We start from the raw sequence: 25,732 nt of genomic DNA on the forward strand, positions 1-25,732 counted from the left end.
AAGTCCAAAACCTCCCACAATCCCTGAATTTAATAAAAGTTTGTGCAACTTCTACATTAGACAGAATTCGCTGTTTTAGCTATGAATTGCAAAACTCTTAGGATGTCCAGCAAATTCAGCTAGTAGTTTTCAGGAATTTTTGTGTGGACTCTCACGGCTGTTTCTTTCCACAGTCAAATGTTTCAAGGTTCCATGCTCTCCTTTGAAGTATCTAACACCAGCAGATGTCAGCAGGGGTTAGAGGGCTGTGCCACCTTGGCAGAACCTTGTACATGTGCTCCTGAAAGGGTCAGGGCACACAGAGACTGACTCGATGAGAAAGGCAGTGTCAGGCGGTAAAGAATTTGGAATGAGAGGTTAGAATCATAGAACATCCCAAGGTTAAAGGGACCCACAAGGATCAAGTCCAACTCCTGGCTCCACACAGGACAACCCAAAAACCAAACCACGTGTCTGAGAGACTTGTCCAAATGATTGTTGCACCTCAGCAGGCTCAGGGCCATAACCACTGCCCTGCGGAGCCTGCTCCATTGTTCCAGTTATCACCTGTTTCCACCTAGTGAATAGTTAGAGGTCAGAGAGAGGAACCCTTTGAAGAAAATTCAGCAGTCCTGTCCCTCTGAGTACTGTGGGAGAGTTCACACTACAATCTAACCAAGTCCTCCAGCAAATTGAACAAGCCCAGACTTTGTAGTACTCGTATTTATTTATGCAAATAGATGGATTTTTAAAAAAAACAGAATCAGTAAAAAGGACCAAGAGTCAGTAAGGTAACAGTAAGTAACTCTAAGAAAGTACCTTTGAGAATTATGAGTCCTTTAGATAAGTCATTGTATCTCCATCTTCTGTGTTATTTGTAAAACTAAAAATATCATCATCATATGGGGAGACTCCTTTGTTTTCTTTCTCACAGAGTCACAGAATCACAGAATCTCTAGGTTGGAAGAGACCTCAAGATCATCGAGTCCAACCTCTAACCTAACACTAACAGTACCCACTAAACCATATCCCTAAGTTCTACATCTAAACGTCTTTTGAAGACTTCCAGGGATGGTGACTCCACCACCTCCCTGGGCAACCCGTTCCAGTGCCTAACAACTCTACTACTTTCTCCCTACTGTACAGAAAATCATTCCCAGATATTGAAATCAATATATTTCATATCATTACTAACACATAATGCTCATTTATCGCTATACCTATTAGCTAGTTTTGAGAGTTGCACACTTCTTCCAGGTACAGAGTTTATTAAGTAGATTTGGGTGTTTTGCTGGTACAGAAAATGGGCAGTCTTGTTTCCCTGACACAACATCATTCAAGCAATGGGAAGTGTAACTGCAAATCCTGCAGCAGTTAGCCCTTAGCCCAAAAGCTTTTCACCACGTCTTTGGCTGCAGTGTTGTATTGCAGTGTTTGTTATTCTGTCCTGGCTTTCTACTACTTATTTAGAGGTGTTTTGGTCTTTCTGTTGTATCCATCATCAAAACATATGCTCATTGAGTCATCCCCACTCGTTTTTGTAGTATTTCTATACCATTCTTTCAGATGGCTGACCCAACCAATTTATTTTTCCCTTATGGTTACCCTAAAGGAAGGATCCTGTTAAACTCATGGCCTCAGAGACATGAGAAGTTGCTGTGTCTCTGCTGTGCTGTGGTAGCTGCTCATACCTTTTGTAAATGCAAACTTCAACAAAACAAAATTCCACTATAGCAAGGGGCAATTATAGCCTATAGAGACAGTCTGGATACCTTTGATTTCTCCAGTTTGAGGAGCAGCATCAATGTAAGGGTGGGCAGCACTGACTTCACCAAAACACAGACAACCAGGTACTTATGAATCTTCAGGAAGCTTGTTGTAAAGCCAGTGCTGCTAAAGTCTCATGGGTACTGAGCTTGTTGCTAGCTAGATGAAAGTTATCTCAAGATGCCCACACATGCTGCAATCACACCTCCCCAGTGGCAACATATGCATGACATCACTTGTTACATGACCAAAGCCACTTTTATTTTGGAAAGCAACAGTCCAGGGGCTGTGCACTTTTTCTGTAGTGAGGATGGCAGAGCAATGGTGTACCTCACAGGAATCCCCAAAAGCATTCTAGCTGATGCTGCTAGGGGGCAAACCCACATCAAAGGAGAGGCTCTGATCTCTTCAGTTAAGGCGTGATTTGAGTTCCTTTGCCTTCTTCAATCCCTCAAGAGTCAATGTTCAATTCTACTTTTCTTGTTCTTTGTAATCAGGCAACACAAAGAATGTAGGTAATTATAACCCCTTTTCTCCTATCCAAAAGCATTTGTACAGGACCAGCCACATCTCTGTCAAAAAATGTTTAAAAAGCAAGATAGAGAATATTACAAATATGGGTTTAAATGTGATCTCAGCTTTAAACTTTATTGCCTTCTAAAATAGCTAACATCTGCAGATAAAGCAACGCTGTAACAGATTTTTTACAGATTTGCAATGTCTCTTAAAGTAATATTTTCACAAAATAAATAATCAAGTCTTTCAAACTCAAGAAAAGAATTTGCTAGTCTTCAGTATATCCCACAAGTTCAGCAAATGAAATACTTAACCCACAGAACCAGAACAGACTGATTTTCTTTCATTCCTTACAGCTGTGTAAAAAAGTCTTGTCTCCCATTCTTGTGTTGTCTCCCACATATGTCAGTATACTTCACATGTAAAAACAGCCCCATCGTGATGGATTAACACCTGCCTGCGATTATTACTAACGTGTACACATAAGAAGCAGGAAGGAGATGAAATAGAAGCAAACTTCAAAATGCCAGTTAAGTTTTATCTTCCTCTGGCTAAGTAGAGAAGGAAAGGCATCCCTACGCATAGTGTTTTACAGGCTGGAATTTAAAACCTCCTGAGGGATATACAAGCTAACTACATGGCTGAGCACTGAGGGTTTGAAACAACAGGAATGTTTGAGGTCAATTTTTAGAATATATAGTCAGGGGATATATTGACTTTTCAATGCAGTAATAATTAGCTGTGATTGTGCAGTTGTGTGGTTGCCCTCATTCTCTTCATTCCTTCCCCTTCTGTGAAGATGTAATTAGAAAGTATATGGGGAAGTTTTGCTAATTTCAGGCATAAGACAATCTTTTTAAGAAATATTCAAGCTTGACAAAATTCCAGTTTATTAACAATCCTGACACATGCATTTGTCTGTAGTAGATAATGATTTCACTCATGAGGATGCAAAGAAATCACTCAGCAGTGATCCTTTCCACTTCAGAGCACTGACAAAACACTCCTTGTGTGTATTACTGTGGTGACTTAACAAACTCAGGAGCTCCAACAGACTGCTCCACCTCTTTGAAAGAAGTTAATCCATCAGAGAGTCCTTCAAAGGGGACCTACAGTGAAGCCTCAGTCACTTTCCTGCTGAGTTCATCATCTTCGCATAACCCATTTTTACACACAGTTTAACTTAAAAAGTGGATCTGGCCTGAGTGCCCTGATGCCCCTTTTCTGCTGCCACTGGGAGGAGGTAGAGAGGGGTGGTGGCTTCCTCAAGGTGGGCCTCAAAATCTATGTGTGCTCAACTCTGTGCTTTCCAGTGTTCCCTCTCTTCTGCACGCAGTGGATCTAAAACTGCTACGAGCTCCCTGTGTTCGGATTACAGGCAGAATTTGCTGGGGGATGGTGGTTGTCTTTGTCTTCCATGCCAGCAGAGAGGAAAAAAGAAACTCTGCTGTCTTTGCCGCCCTCCTTTCTACATCTCCTTGGTTATGGAATATTTAAATTTCTTCCCACAAGGTATCAAACAACATTATCATTATCTTTAATTACAAACTAACCTGATGCATTTCTATAATCAAAGGAAACTAAATTAAATTCAGAGTTTAATTCCGAGCTTCTACAGAAAGCAGTGGTTACGTTGAATCACTTATTGGAAGTACAAAATACTAATCACAAAAGATGAAGATGAAATAGACATAACGAATGGCAAATGTGAATCATATCCACAATGCATGTTCTTTCAAAATAAGTATCTGCATAGTTTCAGCCAGAAGAGAAAGAGCCTAACTGAAAAGAGTATTTGAGGTAATCATATCACACTATAAAAGGACAGCTTTGAACAGAATTGCGTTTCAGTGAAATAAGGCTGAAAATTGCTGTTTGCAGATCCTTAATTAAAAGGTAGCTATCAAAGCCTTTTAAACCAGAGAGATTAGTGGTTCCCAAAATGTTAAGCTTATCCTCTCCTTCTTCTAAACAGTTTTATTCCAAGACACAGTTCTATTTCCAAAGCCTGTATGCTAAGGAAGAGGCATGTCAAAGCTGTGAATATCCAAAACAGCAAGACAGTGCTACGTGACTTTCGAAGAATTAAAGTCCCAGTAGATAGCACAATTAGTTACACTGATTTAGCCCAATACAAAGTGGTGTCCCCAAGCACTCTAATACACTGCTCTCCATGTGTCAGGCAGAAGGAACCAAAAAGCACATAATGTTCCATATATCACCCTTTTACAGGGTGAAAGGCAGCATTTTTTCCTTGAGTCAGTGGGGACTGTTGTTCCACATCCCATGATGAAGACAACCAGTGATTACTGACCCAGCTACAAATACACAGGGGCAGCACCAGTCCTGCAGGGTAGGACCTCAGGGAGCCTGCACAGGTTGTGGCTTGGGATGGAGGGAGGAACATCTTCCTGCTGAGCATGACATTCAGGCAAGGCATCTCCTGGCAAAGGAGTCAGCATCCCCAAAACAACCTCTGGTGTGGTATTGGCCAGGCAGCAGTGAGCTTTGACTGTGGCTGAGCTACCTGCACTGCTGAATGACCAGGAGATGTGCAGAGCTGATCACCATGGCATGTCAGTACAGCCCAGAAAGGCTGAAAATTAAGTCACTTTTCCACAGCTGCCTAAAATAGAAGCTTTTAACACAGTATGAAAAAGTTGGAGTAAATCACAGTATCAATAACAAACAATGTTATTTACAGAACTAAGTTTCCCGAGGGATTCTTGAAATACCAGAAGCTTTTATTTTGTTGAGAAAGATGGAGTATTTATTGTATCACTTATTATTAGTAATACCCTCTTTGAGCAACCAAAACTCTGCAAGGTCTTGTAGATATTTTTCAAGGCTGCTCTGCAGTGAATGCTTTGTGCAAACAGCACTAATTTGTGACCTTCTATGCATTTGCATGACATTGATGTAAATGTTGATCCAATTCTTCTTGCCCAGGTCTGCCTCAGCATCCACGTGCAAAAGTCTAAGTTTGTATGCTCCTCACCATTCAGCTAGGGTGCCAGAAGGAGCTATGAGAGCCCAGGTTCTGACTTCAAAGGGCTCCAATTCTTTGCACCAGGAATTCAGTCTAAAACCTGTGTTATTATCATCTTCAAGCACGTTTCAATGCTTGTTTATTTGTGTCCACCTGTCAGTCTGGCCACTGACTTGCTGTGTGGCTTCTACAGCAATGTAATGTCTTCCACTGGTATTCATTCTTAAAATAATGGGTGCTATCATCAGGAAAAAAAAATTGCTTCCATGACATTAAACTTAATATGTAATGGGATTTGGCCTGTGTCTGCACACACCAGTCAGCATGAAGGATTTAGGAAATAAGAAAGGAAAGAAGTTTATTTGAGATGACATAAAAATGCGTCAAATTACTAGTACCTGATTCATCCATCCTATCTCCCCTTCCATGTCTTCGTGGAAAGCATCTCCCTCTCCCTCATGAAGTAGTGGTGTCTCAGGGCTCCTGAAGCCACTCCTGTCATCAGGACTAGCCTGAGCCACTTCTGATTGCAGCTCTTTCCCAACAGCATGAATAGCATGAATTGTTGTGGACACATCACCACTTGGACAGGTTTGCAAGACAAAGACATTTTGTTTTCAACCAGCCAAAGCTCTAACACTATCAAGTAGCTACTGTATGTGTAATTAGATCTTCTGCCAGGTACAGAACACTGCTTTGTGTGCTGAAAACAGGTTGGGCTCTCTGACTGAACAATGAACAGTTGTCCTGCACATTTATCTGGAGGTAGCAAGATCCCCTCCTTGTCCCTCAGATATATGAGTCTCAGAGGTATCAGATGTCCTACCACTGCATCCTTACTGGCGTTCATTCTTTTTTCTGTGGCTGATGAAGAGCTTTAAAATGAAAGAACAACCTTTTTTTCTTTTAGAAGTACTTATATAGATCTGCCAAGTGGGGACAGGAAGGGAAACAAAGAGCACGTGCATTATTGATTGTTCCAGCTGTTGCATTGTCCCAGCCAGGTGCTTGTTCATCGGCAGTGCTCATGGCCAAAGAGCAGTATTGGACAGATCACAGGAATAACTGCCTCACAAATGCCCAGCAACACAGACTTTCCTCCTCAACCAGAATATCTGCAGGCAGTGCCTGGCAGTGCTGTCCTGTGTGGCTGAACTGAAGGTCGTCTACAAGCGATCTGACAAGTCTGCGTCAGCAAACCTGCTTCCAATTGCTGCCTAACACAGCAGATAACAGCTATTAAACTCAGCACCTGGTGGCAATATAATGCCACGTACAGGCACAACCTGCATGTGTCCCAGCAGCAGCGGCTGTAATTCACAGAGGGAAGGCTGGACGTAGCCTTACGTGCTTTATTTAACTTAAGCTGTTGGCATGTTACGCTTCCTGGCACGTAAAAGGGAAAGTCACACAAGGCTCTTCCAGAAGGCTCTGTGAAGCAATATGAATAGTGGCATGGTTTTCTTTGGCACTTAGGACCTAAAGATATGGCTGTAGGAAGCCCAGTGCCTAACCAGGGCTGCAAAAGTCCCTGAAGCTGCAGTTAACCTGAATGTGACCACAGCATAGCTGTGCTGAGCAGGAGCTTGTAGCTGGTTTTACTGAGTTAGTTACATTATATTTATATTAGACATATAAAAACTGATGAATTAACAGGCTTTCTTCACTTTAAGTAAATAAATGTGGCAAAGATCATTTGGAAATAAGAGCAAACCATTTTCAGAGATCCCTTCAGACATGACGTGTTTTTCTTGTAGGAGTGTTGGGAGGTACTTTTTGAATTTTTCAGTGATACTGGTACCAAATAAATATAATGAAATCATAAGTTTTTCAGTATTATTAAATCTCAGGTCAGTGCAGGTCCAGAGCAGTGACTTGGACTCACAAAAGAACCAGGACCTCTCCTTCAAAACAAGATCTCCCACGGTGGATGCTACAAAGCAGACCAATTCTCAGAGCACTGAGATCTCCTCCACATTCATCTCCTTTAGCTTTCCTATGCCACAGCAATCTCCTTCATCTCCCCTTCTAGGACACAAGTTCCCTGATGAATACAAACTCCAGCCTGCTCTGGGGAGAAGCTGGCATTTCAAAGGACAGAGTAAAGGCTTGTTGCCTCTGTCCCTTCTGCTGGAGAGGGGAGGCTGTGCAAGCAACATCTCTACTGGGCTGCAGGAGAAAGGCAAAGACAACACAGGGCCAGATGCTGCAGGGTCAAGAGGAGCCAAGCACAAGATGTGTAGACCACTGCATACTGTCACACTGTCACAGCAGCGGCACCTAGAATCCCTGGAAACTCTTGCTGCTGAGGTGTTATGGTGATCTCCATACATAACCCACTATTTACCTCTGGATCCATTCCCACTCTGCAGCTACTACTGGTCTCTTCTAGATTGCGTCTGCACACCACCGCTCCTGCTTAAAACATCCCCAGCCCACACATTAACTGATTTTCCCTTTTTTTGTTGACCTTTTGACACTTTCCACCCAGACGCCTGATTCCTCTGAATCCAATCCCTTTGCTTTAAGTTGCTACCTCCATTTTTTTTCACCTCTACATATAAACATTGCCTCCAGATGATTTTCTTTCAGGTCCCCATTGCTGCATGAACATGCACAGCCGTCCAGTGGGACATAAGGCCTGATCGAGACATTATCTGTGATACTGTGGAACATGTCAGGGATCCAACATCCCAAAGATGATGGAGCCCTTCAACTGCTAGGTATTAATACTAGGTGCCAAATGCAACAGCTATTTCATAACAGTATTTTCTAGGGTGCAAAAAACAAAGTTTATTCAAACCCTAAAATAAGATCGCACATGTTGGTATGGAGCAAGTACTCCCTGTTTATTTTATTACAAGCACTCGTGGGTATGAAATGAAACAAAAAGCTACCAGGTCCAGAACAAACAAAAGGAAGAATTGCTTCATACAACATAGTGTTAAGTTGCAGTAAAATATGGGCATTATATTTCTGATGATTTTGGCGTTTCCTTAAAGGTTCAGTTCCTTTTTTGATAAAAGTATGTATTTAACACTAAGGTACATTGAATAGGGCAAAAACTGGAATATATCAGATAAATAATGGATCCACATTTCAAAAGCTCAACATTTTGAGAGACAGCCAGTACATCACATGAAAATAAATAAAAAATGAAGCATTTTGCCATGCAAAGTAATGTTTTACAGAATAAATAGGCTTTTAAGAACAGATTTTTTATTATTGTTATTTTTTGTGGAATTTCAGTGAGGAACTCGTGCATTAGCTCTTAGTCAGCAATCTTGACTACAAATCTTTTGTTGCCTTTCCTAAGATAAATTGTCATCATAGTATTTTCCTGATTAAAAAATAAAAAATCTGTTTTGCCCTCATACGTTGCTCCTTTTCCAAACAAATTTTAAAGCTGTCCTCTCATCACTTGTATAATTTGAAGATATCATTAGAACTCATGATTGCTGTTCCTTAGTCATCTCCATATAGTTTTTATGATGTCTTGTTTTTAGGTTGTTTTAAGCTCTTTTTTCATTTCTTTGCTTTTTGGAAGAACATAAAGAACTTTAAGGTGAGGAAAAGTGCAAATATATATCTAGGGAAAATATATGAAAGCTTTACAAATCATGAGCTAGGAAATGTGCGTCAAACTAGATACAGAACTCTAGACTAAAAACAGATGAATGTCAAAAGAAGAACATCTGCTTTAAAAAAGCTGGCAGCAAGTATTGGCTGAGCCTGATCCTTTTTATAACTTATACTCTTTTGTTTATCTTTTTCCTTATTATTTTGGCATTTTCATGGCTCTGGATAATATGGAAGATTTCTTGCAGACGGTAGGATGCTATCACACCATACAGGGAAAAGATAGTTTATCATCTATAACCAGGAACAAAAAAGGAAAAACAATCAAATGTCAATTCTTTCATATGTGAAATATATATATATATATATTGCAATCAGGGCTGAAGAGAATTGCTTGGGGATTAGATCTAGTTACTATTTCTTCTAAGACATTGTTTCTGTTGAGATGTCTCCTTAATGATAGTGCTATTTATCAAAGCTGCCTATTTAAAAGTGGTGACAATCTACATCTTTTTTTCTTTAACTTCTTTGAATAAATCTAATTTTCTCTAGAAGGCAAAACCCATCCAAATATTATACTAATGATACTCTACAAGCCAGCTACTGTGTCATCATCTGAGGAAAGACTCTTTTTGTTGTGCCTGAATCTCCAAAAATAACACATGGGCTAGGTCCCAAGTCAGAAATATGCATGCACTTAAATCCTGTTGACTGTCTTGTGCTTAAATGCACAGACATCGAAGCGCTTTGTAATAGGGATAGAATTAAAGAAATAGGGATAGAATTAAAGCCTTTCTGCGCTCCTCAAGCCAATTATCAACTTTTCAGTCATTAAGTTCAGGCTCTTAGGATCTTAACTGCAGATGTAAGAATATACAAAGCTGACAGTCATTCAAAAAAGAATACAAATTTCTCAACACAGAAAGTTAGATTTGTGCTTGCAGTGTGTGTACTTGGGAGTATAGAATTTGATATAGGCAGTAAGGGAACTGAGCTCCCAGGTACCAAAGCAATAATAAATCAAGAAAACTGTATCTTTAGCGGGTCTGTGCTGATAAAACTGCCATGTAACTACATGTTATTAGCTGAGGAATTCGCTACAGGTATCTTGACATACATTTCTGAAAGTTTATGTATTAACTAAATAGGCCACTGAATCAAAACTATGGCTAACTATAATGGCTAAATATAAATTAAATATAAATATATGGCTAAAATAATATTTTAGAACATATCTTACAATGAAGCACTGGTAAAACAGTAAGAAAACTTGTTCTGAATTTGTTCCTGACTACATGAAATTAAAAAAAAAAAAAAAGAAGAAAAGAAAGAAAGAAGGCTAATTCTAGTTAAGATTGACAGGAAGGAAAAAAAAAAAAAAGAAAGAGGAAGGGAGAAGTGATACAAGATCTTTGAGATAGACTGAGGGTGTTTTACTTAAGTGGGGAAAATTCTGAACTACAAAGTGAAAATAAAGGGCAGCTTTACAGAAAACTGAACAAACATTGAAGATAGAAGTGTGGTCATATGCCTGAAGTTTCCCTATGATCAGACACAACTATTTATAAACATCACTTTGTCTAAAATAAGAACATTCTTTTTAGTTGAAACTAACTCCATGATCTTTTAGAAATGGTTTTGGTAGTTGCCTTAAGGGAATACTTCTAAACATGTGTTTTGATAACAACTAGGCAGCTGGCCAGCTATGATCTCTCCTCCTGATCAGTTAATTGCACATATCAGATTTGTTTCTCCATTCCCTTCCATCCCACCTAGCCTGCTTTCTTTGCCTTTTCTGTAGAAAAGTCAAGTTTTTTTTTTTTTTACTCTAAGCTTTCTGCAACATCTAGCAAAACATGGTACAGAAAAGGTTAGACAATCAAATGTTCGATACCTGTCTTATTGTAGGGTTTTGGTTTGTTTTGAAAGAGACCTTCTGAAAGAGAAATTACGAAATCACAGATCTATCGAATCTGCCATTTTAGCTACATGAACAACATTGCTGATCAAGCTCCCACACAGCCTTGGGGGAAGTCAGCTCTTTGACACAACTCTACTGGCACCTCTGAAAAGAATGTTACGTGATTAAAGTTTGTAGGCTGATGAAGAGCTTCAGCCACCGTAACAGTTAGAAAATCACAGGGGACCATTTCAGTACAAGTGAAAAACTCTATGTAACAGAGGGAAGGAACTTTCAATTTTCACTTAATGAAACCCTAAGGAACAATTACAAAGACACAACTCATACTGTTGACTCACTTCTCAGATGTATGTAAGGACAGCTAAGGGCTGTGAAACTTCTGTGCACAGTGAAGTGAGAGGTGCACTGGTGCCCTAGGGATGCTTATTATTCTACAAGAACACTTTAAATGCAGAGACTTTTGAAGTTTATTTTGGTTTGGAAGTCATACAGAAATATTTTGCATTATCTGAAATACAGTATTACAAAAAATTATCTTTACATAATTTTTAAAGAAATAAGAAACTATGTGAAGAGGACTGGGTGGGCATATGGCATAAACTGCCATTGCTCTTTTGATTTAATTTTAACTTACTCAACTGAGGATCTAATCCAGTGAGAAAAAGTAACTTGCCTTAAGTCATACCCATGTGATAGAACCAGAAATAAAACCACAATTTCTGACTCCCAGTCACAGGTGAATTAACTAATACTTCCTACAGGGTGCATCTACATTATCCTTGAGGACAACCTCAAAGCCAAATTCCCAACCTTCTGCATTATCTTGTTGCGAGAATGCCCTTGAGGCTTCCCTTACCGTGATTCACCCCATAAGGCAAAAACCCAAAATCTCCATTTTGCTTAGATCTTAGGCTACCCATAGGGGAACCAGTCAAAGCTAGGTCCTATGAAGAGCCATGGGGAAAAAAAAAAAAAATGTTAGTGAAAATTCAGGACCAAAGAAATGCAAGCCCAAGCTCCTCGTAAGTCATGTCATAAATGACCTGTCACTGCAGAATATAGAAATAGCATACAGGGATTTTTCCCTGAATGTCAAAAACTTCTGGGTCTACATCTAAAGCTGACATTAACTAGAACATGTTGCTCTGCAATGACTCTGCAGAGTGTTGCAGACTATGCTAAGTCTGATGACACACTCTGCAATAAGTGAGACGCTCTTTCAAGAAGTGCCAAAAGGTCTTGATTTTTCTGCCTAAATGTGCTGTAGATGAAGATCTTATGAACCTTACGACTATCAAGGAGGCTGTAAGCACTGTAGCTGTGTGGGAGTAGATATCAGCAATACCTGGACTAGCAACACCAAGTGATGGGGTGGGAACAGGGTGTTAGCTTTCATCAGGATGGCAATGCAGATCACGCAGGATGATGAGTTGGTGCGTTCTAAAGCATCTCTCCTGACCATGAGACTGACCAGTCTCATGGAGCAATAACCCCCTAATGCTTTAGGAGGGTGATGATCAGCACATCTGACTACAGCTGAGGCCCAGAATGACAGCTGCTGCTTCAGAACTAGTGCTGACCTGGCACAAAAGGCTCTGAAAATAGTATTCCACTTCTATTTATAGAGAAACCATAGGTAATCATCAAGATACAACTGTCCCTGTAGAGGTACATGATTAAAGCTTGCAACCACTTTCATGCTGCTGACCTGACATTTGTAATAGCACATCCAGTGCCTGTGCCACACTTAGGCTGTGGTTAGCACAAATGATGGCTGCACGGTCAGTGAGTTACCTACAGCGATGGCACTGCATGCCCTATGGGGATTCCTGATGTCTTCTCTGAACCTCTACTGGAGCTCCCGTGGGCTGAAGTAGAGGAAAGGAAACAGAAAAGGAATGGTGAAGTGGTGCAGGTAGCAAGTATATAAATAAAGCAACAAGGTAATCCATTTGATGCATGTTACACCAGTATGTTAGGCACAGCAGGAACACTGGAAGAGCCTTTATAAGCATGGGACGGGGTTGTACAGTCACTGGAAGTTCTCCGACAGGTTTGATTTCTTCTCCCACGAAGAAGTTTTCTTAAGATTTAGTTATATTTAAGAAACATCTCCAAAAAGGTCATTTCTATCTTCTGACTATCCTTTATGGCTTTGATCCAGTAAAGCACTTTGGACATGAATAGCTGCCTTAGGCTTGGTTTGTTTTTCCTAAAAACTCCTAAAATGGGATCTAACCTGCCTAAATTACAAGCTTTGTCTAATTCTTGCCTGACCTTTAGGAGAAAAATGAAGCAACCTCTTTAAGAGCTTGAGGTCTAGGAGAGAAAAAAGAAAAATGTTAGAAAAAAATAATAAAAGCCCACTAAATATTTCTCAAGAAAGAGTCTTTCAAAAAGTTTAAGCAATGAATTAGGCAGACAGCATCTCCCTCTGCAGGACTCCAGAGACACCTCTCTCTGGTTTCACAGAGAAAACACAGGCACTTTTTCTAGAACAGCTTTTTAGATACCTAAAAGTTTAACCACAAATTGAATACCCAGTTTCAATAAGTTCAGGTCAGACTTCGGCCCAGTAATTTCAGTGATTAAAATCAAGCATTTACTGAGATGTCTAATGGATTTTTATCAGACCACTTGTGCCTGAATGTTTTGGTAGATTTGTAACCTCAGGAGGAAGCAGGAGCTGATGATCAGATGGTCCAATTGAGTGTTGTTTTATACAGGTTCTGCTTCTGGCTCAGGTGCTCGTCTGCTGCATGCCTTATACGAATCACTATATACATGTTATCCTCATTATACATAAGGTGAAAAGATGATTATCAACCTTTGGGTAAATATTGAATTATATAGACTACTGTTATTTCTACTGCACACTTCTGATCAAATTTTGGAGAAGTCATAGCATGGGAAATAGCAGATTGTTCAGGCTGCCAGGCTCCACAGTGAAAAATAGCGTCATGAATGCAAAAAGCAATGCTTAAGCTTCAGAAGGTTATATTGGTAATAATTAACCTCACTTCTCTTTTTGATATGTACAAAAGAAAGATCAAAGACCTCTACTCGAGACCTTCAGAACTTGCTTTTACTGAAAACCCAGAGAACTAAAAGGTACTTTCTGTGAATTGTTATTCTTAATGAAAAGCACCTTTGAAATGAACAGAAAAGGGTTATTTCAGTTCTGTACAGCTCACCTGCAAATTTTACTTCAACATAAGCACTTCCAGTTCTATCATGAAAGCGACAAATGGACTGTTATCAAGAAATCTTTCTGTGAGTAGGGGGAAGTTGTATGTCAGATGAGTGCAAATTAATGGCAAAATAGAAGTAAGCAGCTTGAATAATTCTCTTTTATTTGAAATAGTTGGAAGTGGGAATTAGAGAAAGACAGAAATTTATGGTTTGTTTACATATTTTCCCAGCCGTGTATTCCTGAAAGTCGATTCATTACCTTCATGGCACTCCTTTGTACCTGCAACATCGCTCCTCCATCTCAATTACCTGCACATCCCCCAGAGGCCTACCTGGATAGCTGATCCAAAACAACACTTAAACCATGTCCAAGTAGCAACAAGGCCACATCATGTAGCACCGCACAGAAGGATCTCAAAACTTTTTGGAAGTGATTGCTCTCACTGGGGCTTGCAGTGCATCTGCCCACAGTACATCATGCAGCCAGCAGAAGGCTCTCTCATCTACCAAGTGCAGCAGCACAGCAGCAGTGAAGCAGCAGCACCGCAGCAGCTTGAAACGTGAAGGGAGAGCTGAAGGCAGAAGGATGCAGCCCCAAACTGTGCAGAGAGGGGCAGGCCTCTTTTTTCAGCCTGCAAACAGGGCGCAGGGTGAGGAATCTCCACCAGACACTTACTTCATTGCTCCCGCACTCAACTATCCAGCACCCATTATCTGCTGATGGTTTGCTTTTGCTTTTATCGCTCAAGGCAACCATGTTTCCTCTTTTCACTTTTGCCTTTTAAATGAATTCTCGGTTACTCAGTGTGCAAATATTTGCAGGGATCTACCAATGGCTACCAGTCGACGGCCTCGTATCACTTTCATCTCCACATGTGGTATACCCAAAGTGTGGGGGTATACATTTATGGGAACTGCAGTGATATCTTCAGGATGGCTGATTAGCCTAAAAGCCGGCCTGCTTGATATCTGTATGCTTTATTAACAGCTGAAGCACAGAGGGTTGAATTAATCTCTGTGCCAAATGCTAGCTTTGCCTCCGATCAGAGAAAATGAAATTCAGTTGCACATTTCTTCAGCGTTTGTTCCACCTTGAAAATTCTCCTGCTCTCTGCGGCTGCATGGGCTCCTCCAACAGTTCTTGAGACCACGAACTGCAGCAGCACAGCGAATGTCTGCCAGTAGCCTTTCATTCCCCCCAAAGCCTCTTTCTGCTGACAGCGTAATGGTGACCACTTCGAATCTATCCCAGCTAAAAAAAAAAATGCCCTCACACTAAAGAGCTTCTGAGAGTTACTTACAGCAGCTTTATGGCTCATTTACATAAAGGAATCATGAGCCACAGATGAATCAGGCCCAAATAAAATGATTTGCAAAGGCCACACATTAAGCAGCAGGGAGGACACAAACTAGGGAGTAAGAGCATGCTCTATTGTGCTTGCTTTTACCAATGAAAAGAAAAAGAAAAAAGAAAGAAAAAAAAAAAAAAAAAACAATTGCAGTGCACAAAATGCACTACTTCCTCCTCTCCAAACCTCAATAAAGAGACAAGCAAAAGTAGTTTTCTGTCATCTGTAAGAGCTGCCTAGCAAACTGACCTGCATGTCTGACTTCCAGAACTTTATGGAAAATTGTCACTTCCTGTAGCAGGCAAAATTATAAAGCATCTTTTTAAGAAAACCTTATAGCTACACTATTCTCCCTTCTTGGGAGGAAACTTTAATATAATGAAAACTTTGAAGTGAGCCTTGGGTTTGTTACAATGGACTAACCTGATTAGAAATCATGCAAACTCTTGTTGCTCTTTAGCTGTATTCCCCCACAGGCTGTATTATAGCTCTCTAACCAGTCCCACAGCATTGAATGATGTCATGGGATCTGCAGCTCAGTGAGATGAAAGGGATAAAGCGGAACCCGCTGGCACTGGGGAAAGCTTCCAACACACAATCCACAACACAGCTTGGGAACTCAAAAAGCTACAGATCCAGCCACTCAACTCTAAGCATGTCAGAATCGTGTGCATTCTCCCAGCACAAGAAAGAAAAGGGGGGGAAAAAAAGCCAGTGATCGATTTTTAACAAAAGAACGAGACTACTGAAAGGCAGAATTTAAGAGTACAACTACCTGCTGGAGAAAAAAAGAGCTCTTTTTCCTCTCCAAAGCACTGCCTTTGATGTATGGCAACTGATCACTGATCAGATTACAGGCATTTGGTCTCAGTGCTCGTCTGCCTTTGATCTGCATGGTTAATTTTATTTTCCCGGATTTGGAGTTTCGTCTGGGCTTGTGCTGACATACTTTTTTTTTTCTTTCTTTCTCTCTCTCTCTCTCTTTTTTTTTTTTTTTTTTTTTAAGGAGGTAAAAGCATTTAACACAGAAGCTCTGGCAGTGTGAAATTAAGTTGCAGAAAGTCTGGGCACTGGAAAACTTCATCATATAACAGGTACTGGATTTTGTGTTGTTTAGCTGTTGTTGTTTTTTTTCAGTTTTGCTTTGCTTTAAGAAATTAGAGTTCACATAAACAGTACTACTGCATGTCATTGTGTGTATATAGTTTGAAAGACTATATATAATTTATGCAGCATTTTTATTTGCAACTCGTGCAGAATTATAGGAAAATAGAGTACCTAGAACATATAGACAATTAAAAACTGAAGCTAAATCTAATTTGTTTCAATATTTGGGGGGGGGAGGGGGGGGGTATAATATTTTGGTGTGCACTGCTCCTTCCAACTGTCTGTAGTTTTGTAAAGTGATATTCAAATACAAGCATTACAGGACTTAGAGGAATGTTTATTTTCTGAGAAAAGACCAGCCATATTTCCTACATTTTGTATATTTATTTGCTTTCAGTGTGTTTATTAAAGCCTGCCTTCTTCAAGCAACACTTTTAATCCCACTAGTTGCATACTTGAGATGAAAAGGCGTCCTCTTGCACAACTTATTAGAACTACATTTAAAAATATCACATCCTTATAAACAGAAGAGATTTTTTTTTATTTTAACTAGATGTTAGTTCAGCTATCAAATATGAAAAGAAATCTTGATAATAAGGTTAACGTTTTAACCTGATGATAGAAGTTTCCTCTAAGGCATTTTAATAGGGATATTAAAGAAATCTCTAGCTTATCTAGAACAAACACCTGGTTTTGCTGAATTCCATGGAAGCTTTGCTACTATTTCAGTGAAGCAATTTCAGTTCACAGTATTTTATATTCTGTTCTTCAAATTCATACATTTGAATATGTAATTTTTAAGAAAATCAAAGACATCTACTCCAAAAATTCACTCTAAAGAATCATTAGAAGAGTTAGGATTATTCATTATACTTTAGCACTTCTAAAGGGTCAGACTTTTTTTATGAATTTGGACCAAATCTGTGAGTGTTCTGTGCCTGTAGCTAAAGCCAGGCTCTTCAAATAAGACTCAGTCCTTTTCTGTAGTTTTTTTAAGATAACTTAGATTTTCAGAAGAACTTAGAACATATAACTGGGGCAAGACCTGCAAAGAAGTTCAACATTCCAGACACTGTGTTCTTTGAAAATCGAGTCTTAATGGTGGACAGTGAGTTCTGAAATACTGACTTTAAATGCCTATGCTTAAATCTAAATTTAGGTATATGCAAATTTTAAGCACATCCACTTATTAATAAATTGCAGCTAAAAGACAGCAAAACTGATAGCTGCTAAGCATTGTCAGGACTCTGTTCCTTAGGACATTTACCAGTCCAGGACCCTCAAGATGTTCATATTTCATGATACAATACAGTAACATGCAAAACTAAATTTTAGCAGTCTGCTTGCATCTGAATAAGATCATCAGCACTTCCAGCTGAATGTAGTCAGCTTTCATTAGTCAGTCTGCAAACTTTGTTTCATTCTAATTAAAAGTATATTTGTATATATAAATTTAAAATTTACTGAATATCAAGAGATAATATGCCAGACACAGATTAACTAGGCCTGACTTGGTATCATTTACTTTTCTATACCACCAATTAATTCATATTCTGGCTTAACAAGTCAATTATATTATAAGGAAAGTAATTAGCACTGCATGAATAATGTGTGTATAGCTGTCAAGGAAGAATATTGTTGAAGGCATAGCCAAAGCAAAATTTAGAATTTTTCTTTAGATAACAATGATGTACTAAAGAATGTTTCTGTAACTCTGAAAAGATGGGTTTATTTTCTAGTTAAATCTATGCTTCACTGATGAGCCAATCTTCCCTTGATTGTTGCTGTTTTTCTGACATGTACATTTATTTTCTGAGGAAAATTGTTTTTAAACCATACCTGTGTCTGCTGTAAAGTAGAAAGAGAAGCAAAGAAAAAAAAATAATATGAGGATTCTTTTAGTTTTCTTCAGAAGTCAAAATAGCTGAGCCAAATACATTTAAACTATCACTGTAAGGATCCGACCCTACAATCACAGAATTTAGTAAAGATGCTCACAGAAGTAACACTGCTAATCAGATAGGTTGCACTGACAAGTCAGATTTAAATATATAAATATTTGCAATATTCAGGTCTTAAAACTGCAGTTAGGAAATAAAGATTTCTTCATTATGTAAAAAGTCCCTAGGATTTTAGGTAATCTTCCCATTTATTTAAACACAGATGGGCGTTAACCTGTTTAAACTGAAAAATATCTTTGTTTGTCTGTATGTGAGACAAATAAAAGCACAGTTGGACATATGGGGGGAGGCAGAGGATTTTCAGCGTTTTTGTTGTTTCAAAAAGCAGTTCTCTGACAGTTTAATTTTTCATTGATCTGACTTTTAACGATTAAGTAATAATAATTCTTGGCGCTTATGACTTTGGGTTTACAAAGTGCTGTATAAACACTAATTAATCCTCAGGCTTAAGTTTTCAGAAGGAAAAAGTTCAAAGCAAATCAGACTAGGAAACTCACAAGTATATCATTTATTTATTAAAATAGCTTGAGCAATTTCTGATTATAAATAGAGCCATTTCCAAACAGCGTGTCTTAGATAACATCATAAACATATTTTAAGATTTGTAATAGTTAAGACTATCAAAAGACATTGTACAGATATACTGACATCAGTTTCCAACAGCTGTCATAACAAGAGTAGATCTATCTCACAGTTGACTGGGGGAACTGTGTTAGCATTTGAGATATGGAGATAACAACTTCCTATTGCTGTACAATTTCTGCTTCCACATCAGATATGTCACGCAACTTAGTCTTATCAAAGGGGTCAGCTGAAACTACTTTCCAAATAGTTATTCTCTGCTTTCCTGGCTGTAGAGACAATCTCTGTTCTTGCATCTACACTAGTTGCTGTAACAGTTCTCTGTCTTCCATTTCCTTTGAAGAAATATCATGACTCAAAACAAAAGAAAGCCTGCAATTTTCAACATCTCTCAATGATTAATGTAATTAACTCATTCATTTTACATGTACATGCTCCAACAGGGACTGAAACACATTTCAATGTTACAGACTCTCATGTTGCTCTTAATTCACAGGAACAGTAAACCCGTGTGATGAGAAAGTCTTAATGTTTCTTCATATGGTAGTCCTCAGCGTTTAGTCAATACTTTAAGAACGCCGGGATGTTTTAATACACTTGTCTAAATATATTACTTTAAAATGAGTATCTGAAACACGGAGTGACTCCACTAAGACCTCATGCAATACATTTTACAGGTGTCTACACAAAACATGACATTCAAAACAGTTGTCTGTAAATAGCAAGAGGATGTAGAAAGCTCAGTGCTGTGCAGCAGCTGCCATGCACAACAGATGCGCCGCCGTTGTGCTGTAGCGTGCCATTCCTCACAGGAATTCCAGCCTCTTACAGAGCTCCTTCTGGCAACAGTCCTGAAACAAAACTCTTCTTTGCAGGGCCTTTTATAACATAATTAAATGAAAACCCCCGTAAATTTTCTGAGCTAGGCTTTTTTTTTTTTTTTTTTAATTGAAAGCAATTCATTTTGTTGCAACCATTTATCTTTTCACAGACAAGTTGCTGTATTTCAATAAGCACTACTTGTTTCATAATTGTCCACATGGTTGGCAAACTCCAAAATTTTATCTCTGTGAGAAGCTCCCCAAAACTATTTATTTGAAAGTGCTTTACTGCCAAGTATACATGTCCGTTCATCCTCTTCATAACCCTACTCAATGCCCAATGTATCCATACAATTGTTTAGACTGCAGCGATATCATTAACCTTTTAATTCAAATTAAAGCTAGTAACCTGAAATCCTCACAAGGCTTTTTTTTTTCTTTCTTTTCTTTTTTACTTTTTTTTTTTCACCAAGGACTCTGAGATTGGTTTCACCGATGTTGGAGTATCACTAACCAAAACAAAGATCCTAGTTCAGAGGAGGCTCAGGGGAGACCGTATTGCTTGATACAGTTCCATGAAAAGAAGCTGTGGGGAGCTGGGGTCAGCCTCTTCTCACAGATAACTAGTGATAGGACTAGAGGGAATGGCCTCAAGCTGTGCCAGGAGACGTTCAGGTCGGAAATGAGGAGACATTTCTGCTCAGAAAGAGCAGTCAGGCACTGGGACGGGTTGCCCAGGGAGGTGGTGGAGTCACCGTCCCTGGGGGTGTTCAAGGAGAGGTTGGACGTGGTGCTTGGGGACATGGGTTAGTGGGTGGTAAGTGGTGGTTGGACCAGATGATCTTGAAGACCTTTTCCGCCCTTCATGATTCTGTGATACAGTTAAGTTGCAGTAAGCCGTGCCTTTTCTGGTGACTGCGAACAGTTTCTTCTCTCCGGAGGGCTGGATTTCTGAACTGGCATTTGGTATTGGCTGTATACTTCTACCTTGGTAATTTTATATTTGGTAAATTTATATTTGCAAAATGAGAGAATATTTCAGATTTTGAGATAGCAAGAGAAAAATAATAATAAAAAAAACCCTGCCTAGCTATTTAGGGAAGGAGAGAAGTTTGCAGTGAATCAGTGAGGGTCATCACCGTGGTCTTTGCGTGGGACAGGCAGGAAGGACTTTGCAAGGTCTCCACCTGCCCAGTGGGCAGCAAAGGGCTTCACCCAGCCCACCTGACACGGACAGCCCTTATCTAAGGCGAAGTTTTTGCGTGGTGCTTTTATTTTTGGGGTGGGTTTTGTCCTTCCCTCGGTGCCTCCCTCCCAACGCCCCCCCGCCGCCCTCACGAGGCGCTAACGGCCGCAGCCACCGCCCCGCTCGGCGGCACGTGGGGCCGCCCATTGGCTGCCCGCGGTCACCTGAGCCGGCCGGAGGGGGGCGGGAGCGATGGCGGCGGCGCGGCGTTGCCAGGGGCGACGGGAGGACGTGAGGGGAGGAGGGCGGGGGCTGGTGGGAGCGGCTCGCCGCAGCCCCGCCGCCGCGGCCGGGACGTGGCAGGTGGGTGTTTGGGGGCCAGTTTTGGCTGCGAGGGGTCCCCTCCGTCTCCTTCGTCGCCTTTTTCATCCCTGTAGCCCTCGGGGGGCTGCTCCGCTGCCGGGGTGCGGCGGGCAGGGAGCCCCGAGGAGCGGGCGGCCGCCCCCACGAGGCGTCCTCTGCTTCGACGGCTGAGGGATTGGTGTTTGCTGCGGGCTGGGGCAGCCGGAGCAGGAGCTTTGGGCCGGTAAGGGGACAAAAAAAACAGCGATCGTGGTTCTGCCTTTGCTTGTTTAACTTCCCTGCGTGGTGTCTGTCTCCGCTCGTCTGACCTTGGGATGAAAAGCTTTGCCTGGTGTTCTTGAAAAGTTGTGATACTCGATACCTGCCTACCGTTCCCGTGCTTGCAGCTGCTTTAGATGACTGCTTTTATCAAATTAACAGGGGGATCTGGTAGCGTTTAATACGAGCAGGAGTGGCAAATTGGTTCAGGCTGTAGGTGGGTTTGCTAGCCGCTTCACGAACCCTTTCGAGCGCACCAACACATCGAAGTCAAGTTAGGTGTGCTGGCTGGACACTTCTCAGTGTATATACAAATATATATATATATATATATATATATATATCTTACAAATAGAAGTAAACTGGTTTTGTTCGAGTTATTAACCATATTTCAGAGAGTTGCTCTGATTTTACTTGATTACTCCAGCACCAAGATGTTTCAGTTGTTAGTAAGGAGGCGATGCATTGCTTTTTCCACAGTTTCCACAACCCACAGCTGCAATCCTAATAAAATAGAGTGTTGAGAACGAACATAGCTCGTGTCCATGGTCTTTTAAAACGTTGTATGCCATGTAAAATTGCCAAAGGGTGGCTAGATGGGACACACTGGCATTGCGCTGGCTACTGTGTTAACCAGGTCAATGCTTCATAACTTACCGTTCCTAAAAATGACTTTGAAAAAAAACTATCGGTATACATTAGTGTAAATGAAATATAAATATATTGTTGGTATTCCTGATCTATTGTATTACCTACACATGCATTTAAGTGCCAGTGTATATAAATGAAGCTTTACGCTGAGGCTCCATGTAGCAAACTGTTGTCTCCTAGCAGTTGAGATGCATGAGATGTATTAAGCGGAAGAAGTAACACTTCTTACCGAAGTTTTAATCTCAAAGCAGAGAATTGTTCGTTATTTGTCTGAGTAGTCACGTCGGTTTCAATGGGATTAGGGCTTCTTGTGTGAATCACAGGCTCTGACCTTGTATAAAGCTTTGAGTATAGGAAAGAATAGGAAAAACGCCACCATATTACACCTTTGTCACGGCATTTTACTATAATTTCTAATTAATAATAGTCCAGATGTGTTGAAGAACATGGATAATGAGCTGTCTTCTATAATTTTATCATCATAGATTGGGAGCATCATTTGCAAGTAGTAACAGCAGGGATGAATTCTGCAGATCATCAAGTTTTGCGGACTATGCCCTTTCTGATGCGCTAGGATATAACGCATTATGAAATACTGTATATGGTAGCAAAGACACTGCAGAGATGATTTTATTATTTTATTTTATTTTTTGTGGGGCACGGAGAAGTTAAGTCATTATCATTATTACTCCTGTAAAGTCAGGTACTTAAGTTAACATGAATCAAAGCGTATGGTGCTCAAAGCACAAGGAGCACAAATATTTCCTGCCTATGTGAAAACTTCCTTTCTCTCTTCCCCCATACCCTAACATAGATGTGAATGTTTCCTATAGCCAGTGATGTTCCAGCTTTCTTCTGCTATCCTGTCTGGAAAAAAAAAAAATCCGTAGCTGCCTGATTTTGTACAATTTCATGTCTGGCAGTTTCTGAAAAAACATGTACGTATTCAACACAGTGTTTAATGTGATGAATGTTTCCTAGCTGATAGTAATTTTTCTCCACATGGTTCTTCTCATAGCAGTTGGAGCAAATGCAGTCCGACAAGACCTCATTTACTTCACAAAGGGGAAGAGTACAAGGGCTGTGGGCAGGGTGTAAGGGGAAGGTGTTCTAGACATAAGAGACAGAATAACAATGTGTAGCTTTGTAGTGGAAGCTCTTGTCCCTAACTTGTTCCCTTTGTCTCTATCCTTACAGCACCATAAGTACTTTCCCTTCTCTTGTTTCTTGCCCGTGGGGCACTGACTCTGCTAAAGCCATCTGCCACTCCTCGTCATTTTATTGCATGCGGTTGACAGCTGCAGGTGGGAAACGGGGTGGTTAGAAGGGAGCAGAGGTCCCATTCGTTGGACGCCGGAGACCTCCACTGGCAACATAAGATGATTATATTTTCAGTCCTCTTTCTTATCCAGAACTTGTTAAAGTATTCTTTGTTAGTACTATGGAGAGCATGGAAAGTGGTGGTCAAGTATGAATGCGAAACTGGATACAGGACTTAAAAGAAGTAGGAAAGTGAGGCAAATTCAAGCTGGGACCCTTCACCCATTAGGAAGTTTCCCTTACAAGGTAGATGGTGTTGACTGCAAAGTGTTGTTTATACGTATAAGTAACCTGCTGTTAGGCCGTAATTTAATCTTGCTGCCTTGAGGTGATGCATCTCTTGTGGTGAAATTTCCTCTGTTTTGGAGAGGAGGAAGAAACATTTTTTGGCAAGTTGACTTTAAGACAGAGTGGTGACTGCTCTGCTCAGACAAGTAAGTAGTTGCGTAGCACATTTTGGAGGACAGTAGATTGTAAGATTCGAGCAGACTGGAAGTTCTTACTTCCACGATACGTTTATCACTGTCACTAGCTTTTTGTTTAATGTTGATCTCTTCATGCATATGCATAGTAGGACCCACGCAACCTTAAAACTGTGCAACTGTACTTCTTAATGGGGCTTCTACGTATTGATCTCAGCATGTTATCATTGTTGATTTGTTTTCCCCTGTGTATTTTGGGCTAGCGTACTTCTGTTAACCGAAGAAGATGCACGTAAAATGATTTATTGAAAGCATGTACTCAACGCATGTACAGCGTTTTCTTTTATATAAAACATTATGATAACCGAACTTAGTGTAGAAAATATTAGTAATGGAAAAAGAACGCATAATCTTTAAATGCATTGAACTTATGCATATTTTAGAGGCAAAATATTCTTCTTGTTATTCAGTTGAATACATATAAGATGAATAGCTCATGTCCAACTTATATCAGCGTAATGTTGCTTGATACCCAGAGAGAACTAATTTTCCCAAGGGCATCCTGCTATTAAGGGCTGCAGTGTCTGCTTTTTAATCAGGGCTTTTAATCAAACTGGAGGCAGAAACAGGAAACAAGCAGCTGGCACAGTTATGTCTCCTTTGGGACTTGCTTTCAATACAATGATTTATTAATGTGCCTTAACCATTTGTATTATTGCATGTTGTCATGAAAAGCATCTTTTTTGTGTTTTTAACAGAGGGTTTTTATTGTCTACCAGTTAATTTCTTTCTCATATGTTGTAGCCAGTGCATTGTCCTTGATTTTTCTTTGTAGGAACTGGGACAATAAGCTCTACAATTCCATGATACAATGCCACAGGCATTCATACATGTACATGTCTACTGAAATGATTTAAACGTGCTTTGGAGCTACTAAACCTGCACTGAAGTGCACTGAAATTTGCAAGCTTATATTGGAAGATCTGACTGTTATAAAAGATAAATTTTCCTAATGTTATCTCATATCACAGGCTTAAAGCTGTGAGATCACACCACACGTATGATCAGTCAACAAATCTGAAGCATACTAAAATGTGTAGATGAGTTGGAGAAGTCCATGGTGGTTTGCTGCTCGTTCTAAAGCAGTTGATTTTGGAAAATTACTCTGGGTTTTGGAACTCCTGATGTTTGAAGGTGTTGGATTTGGCAAGGGTGTTATAAAGGCAGTAGATTTTTCTTTTCAATAGAAAATATTTTACAGTTGCAATAAAATTTCCACACCTAAGTCAACAAAATGTGTTTTAGTACAGCGTGCTTCTCCATATGCTTTCTGAGTCCTAAAAATCTTTGAGGTACGTGCTATAATAAGATCATTTTGTAACGGATATGGCAACTTCAAAAGCTGAGTTACAGAAATATATTCTTCTGTCATTTAAAATGTTGTTGGTCATTCTGTACTGCCTTCTATCAAGAAGTGACATCCGTTTTTTAGTGCCATTGTGGCAAAAGAATATTGTAAACATTAAAAAAAAATATATAGATCATTAGCTTTTTTCAATACTGATTTTAATAAATTGTAATAATTTTTGTTAGCATATAGGCAATAATACATTTTCAGGTTATTCCGTATTGGAAAAACATATAGGATGACTGGAGCTTCATTACATAAAGCTAATATATTTTAATTGCAGTAATATGGCAAGTACTGAATCTTCTGGCCAGTAAGTCAGGCTGCTCTTAATTTTCTTTTTTTTTTTTTTCCCCATACT

At 39.9% G+C, this 25,732-nt stretch overlaps 1 protein-coding gene across 4 annotated transcripts in view; it reads left to right on the forward strand.

Annotated features, from left to right (window-relative positions):
* The first annotated feature begins 15,812 nt into the window (after positions 1 to 15,812).
* Positions 15,813 to 25,732, forward strand: part of TNFRSF19 (TNF receptor superfamily member 19) — a 63,649-nt gene continuing 53,729 nt past the window's right edge. Inside the window, exons 1-2 of one of the 4 annotated variants that reach the window (XM_068671691.1) lie at positions 15,813 to 15,949; positions 16,299 to 16,386. The gene's annotated coding sequence lies outside the window, so the exon portion shown is untranslated. The other 3 variants (XM_068671681.1, XM_068671709.1, XM_068671700.1) reach the window with 3 other exon arrangements.

The sequence above is a fragment of the Anas acuta genome, chromosome 1 (genome assembly GCF_963932015.1).
Source record: "Anas acuta chromosome 1, bAnaAcu1.1, whole genome shotgun sequence".
Lineage (NCBI taxonomy): Eukaryota > Metazoa > Chordata > Aves > Anseriformes > Anatidae > Anas > Anas acuta.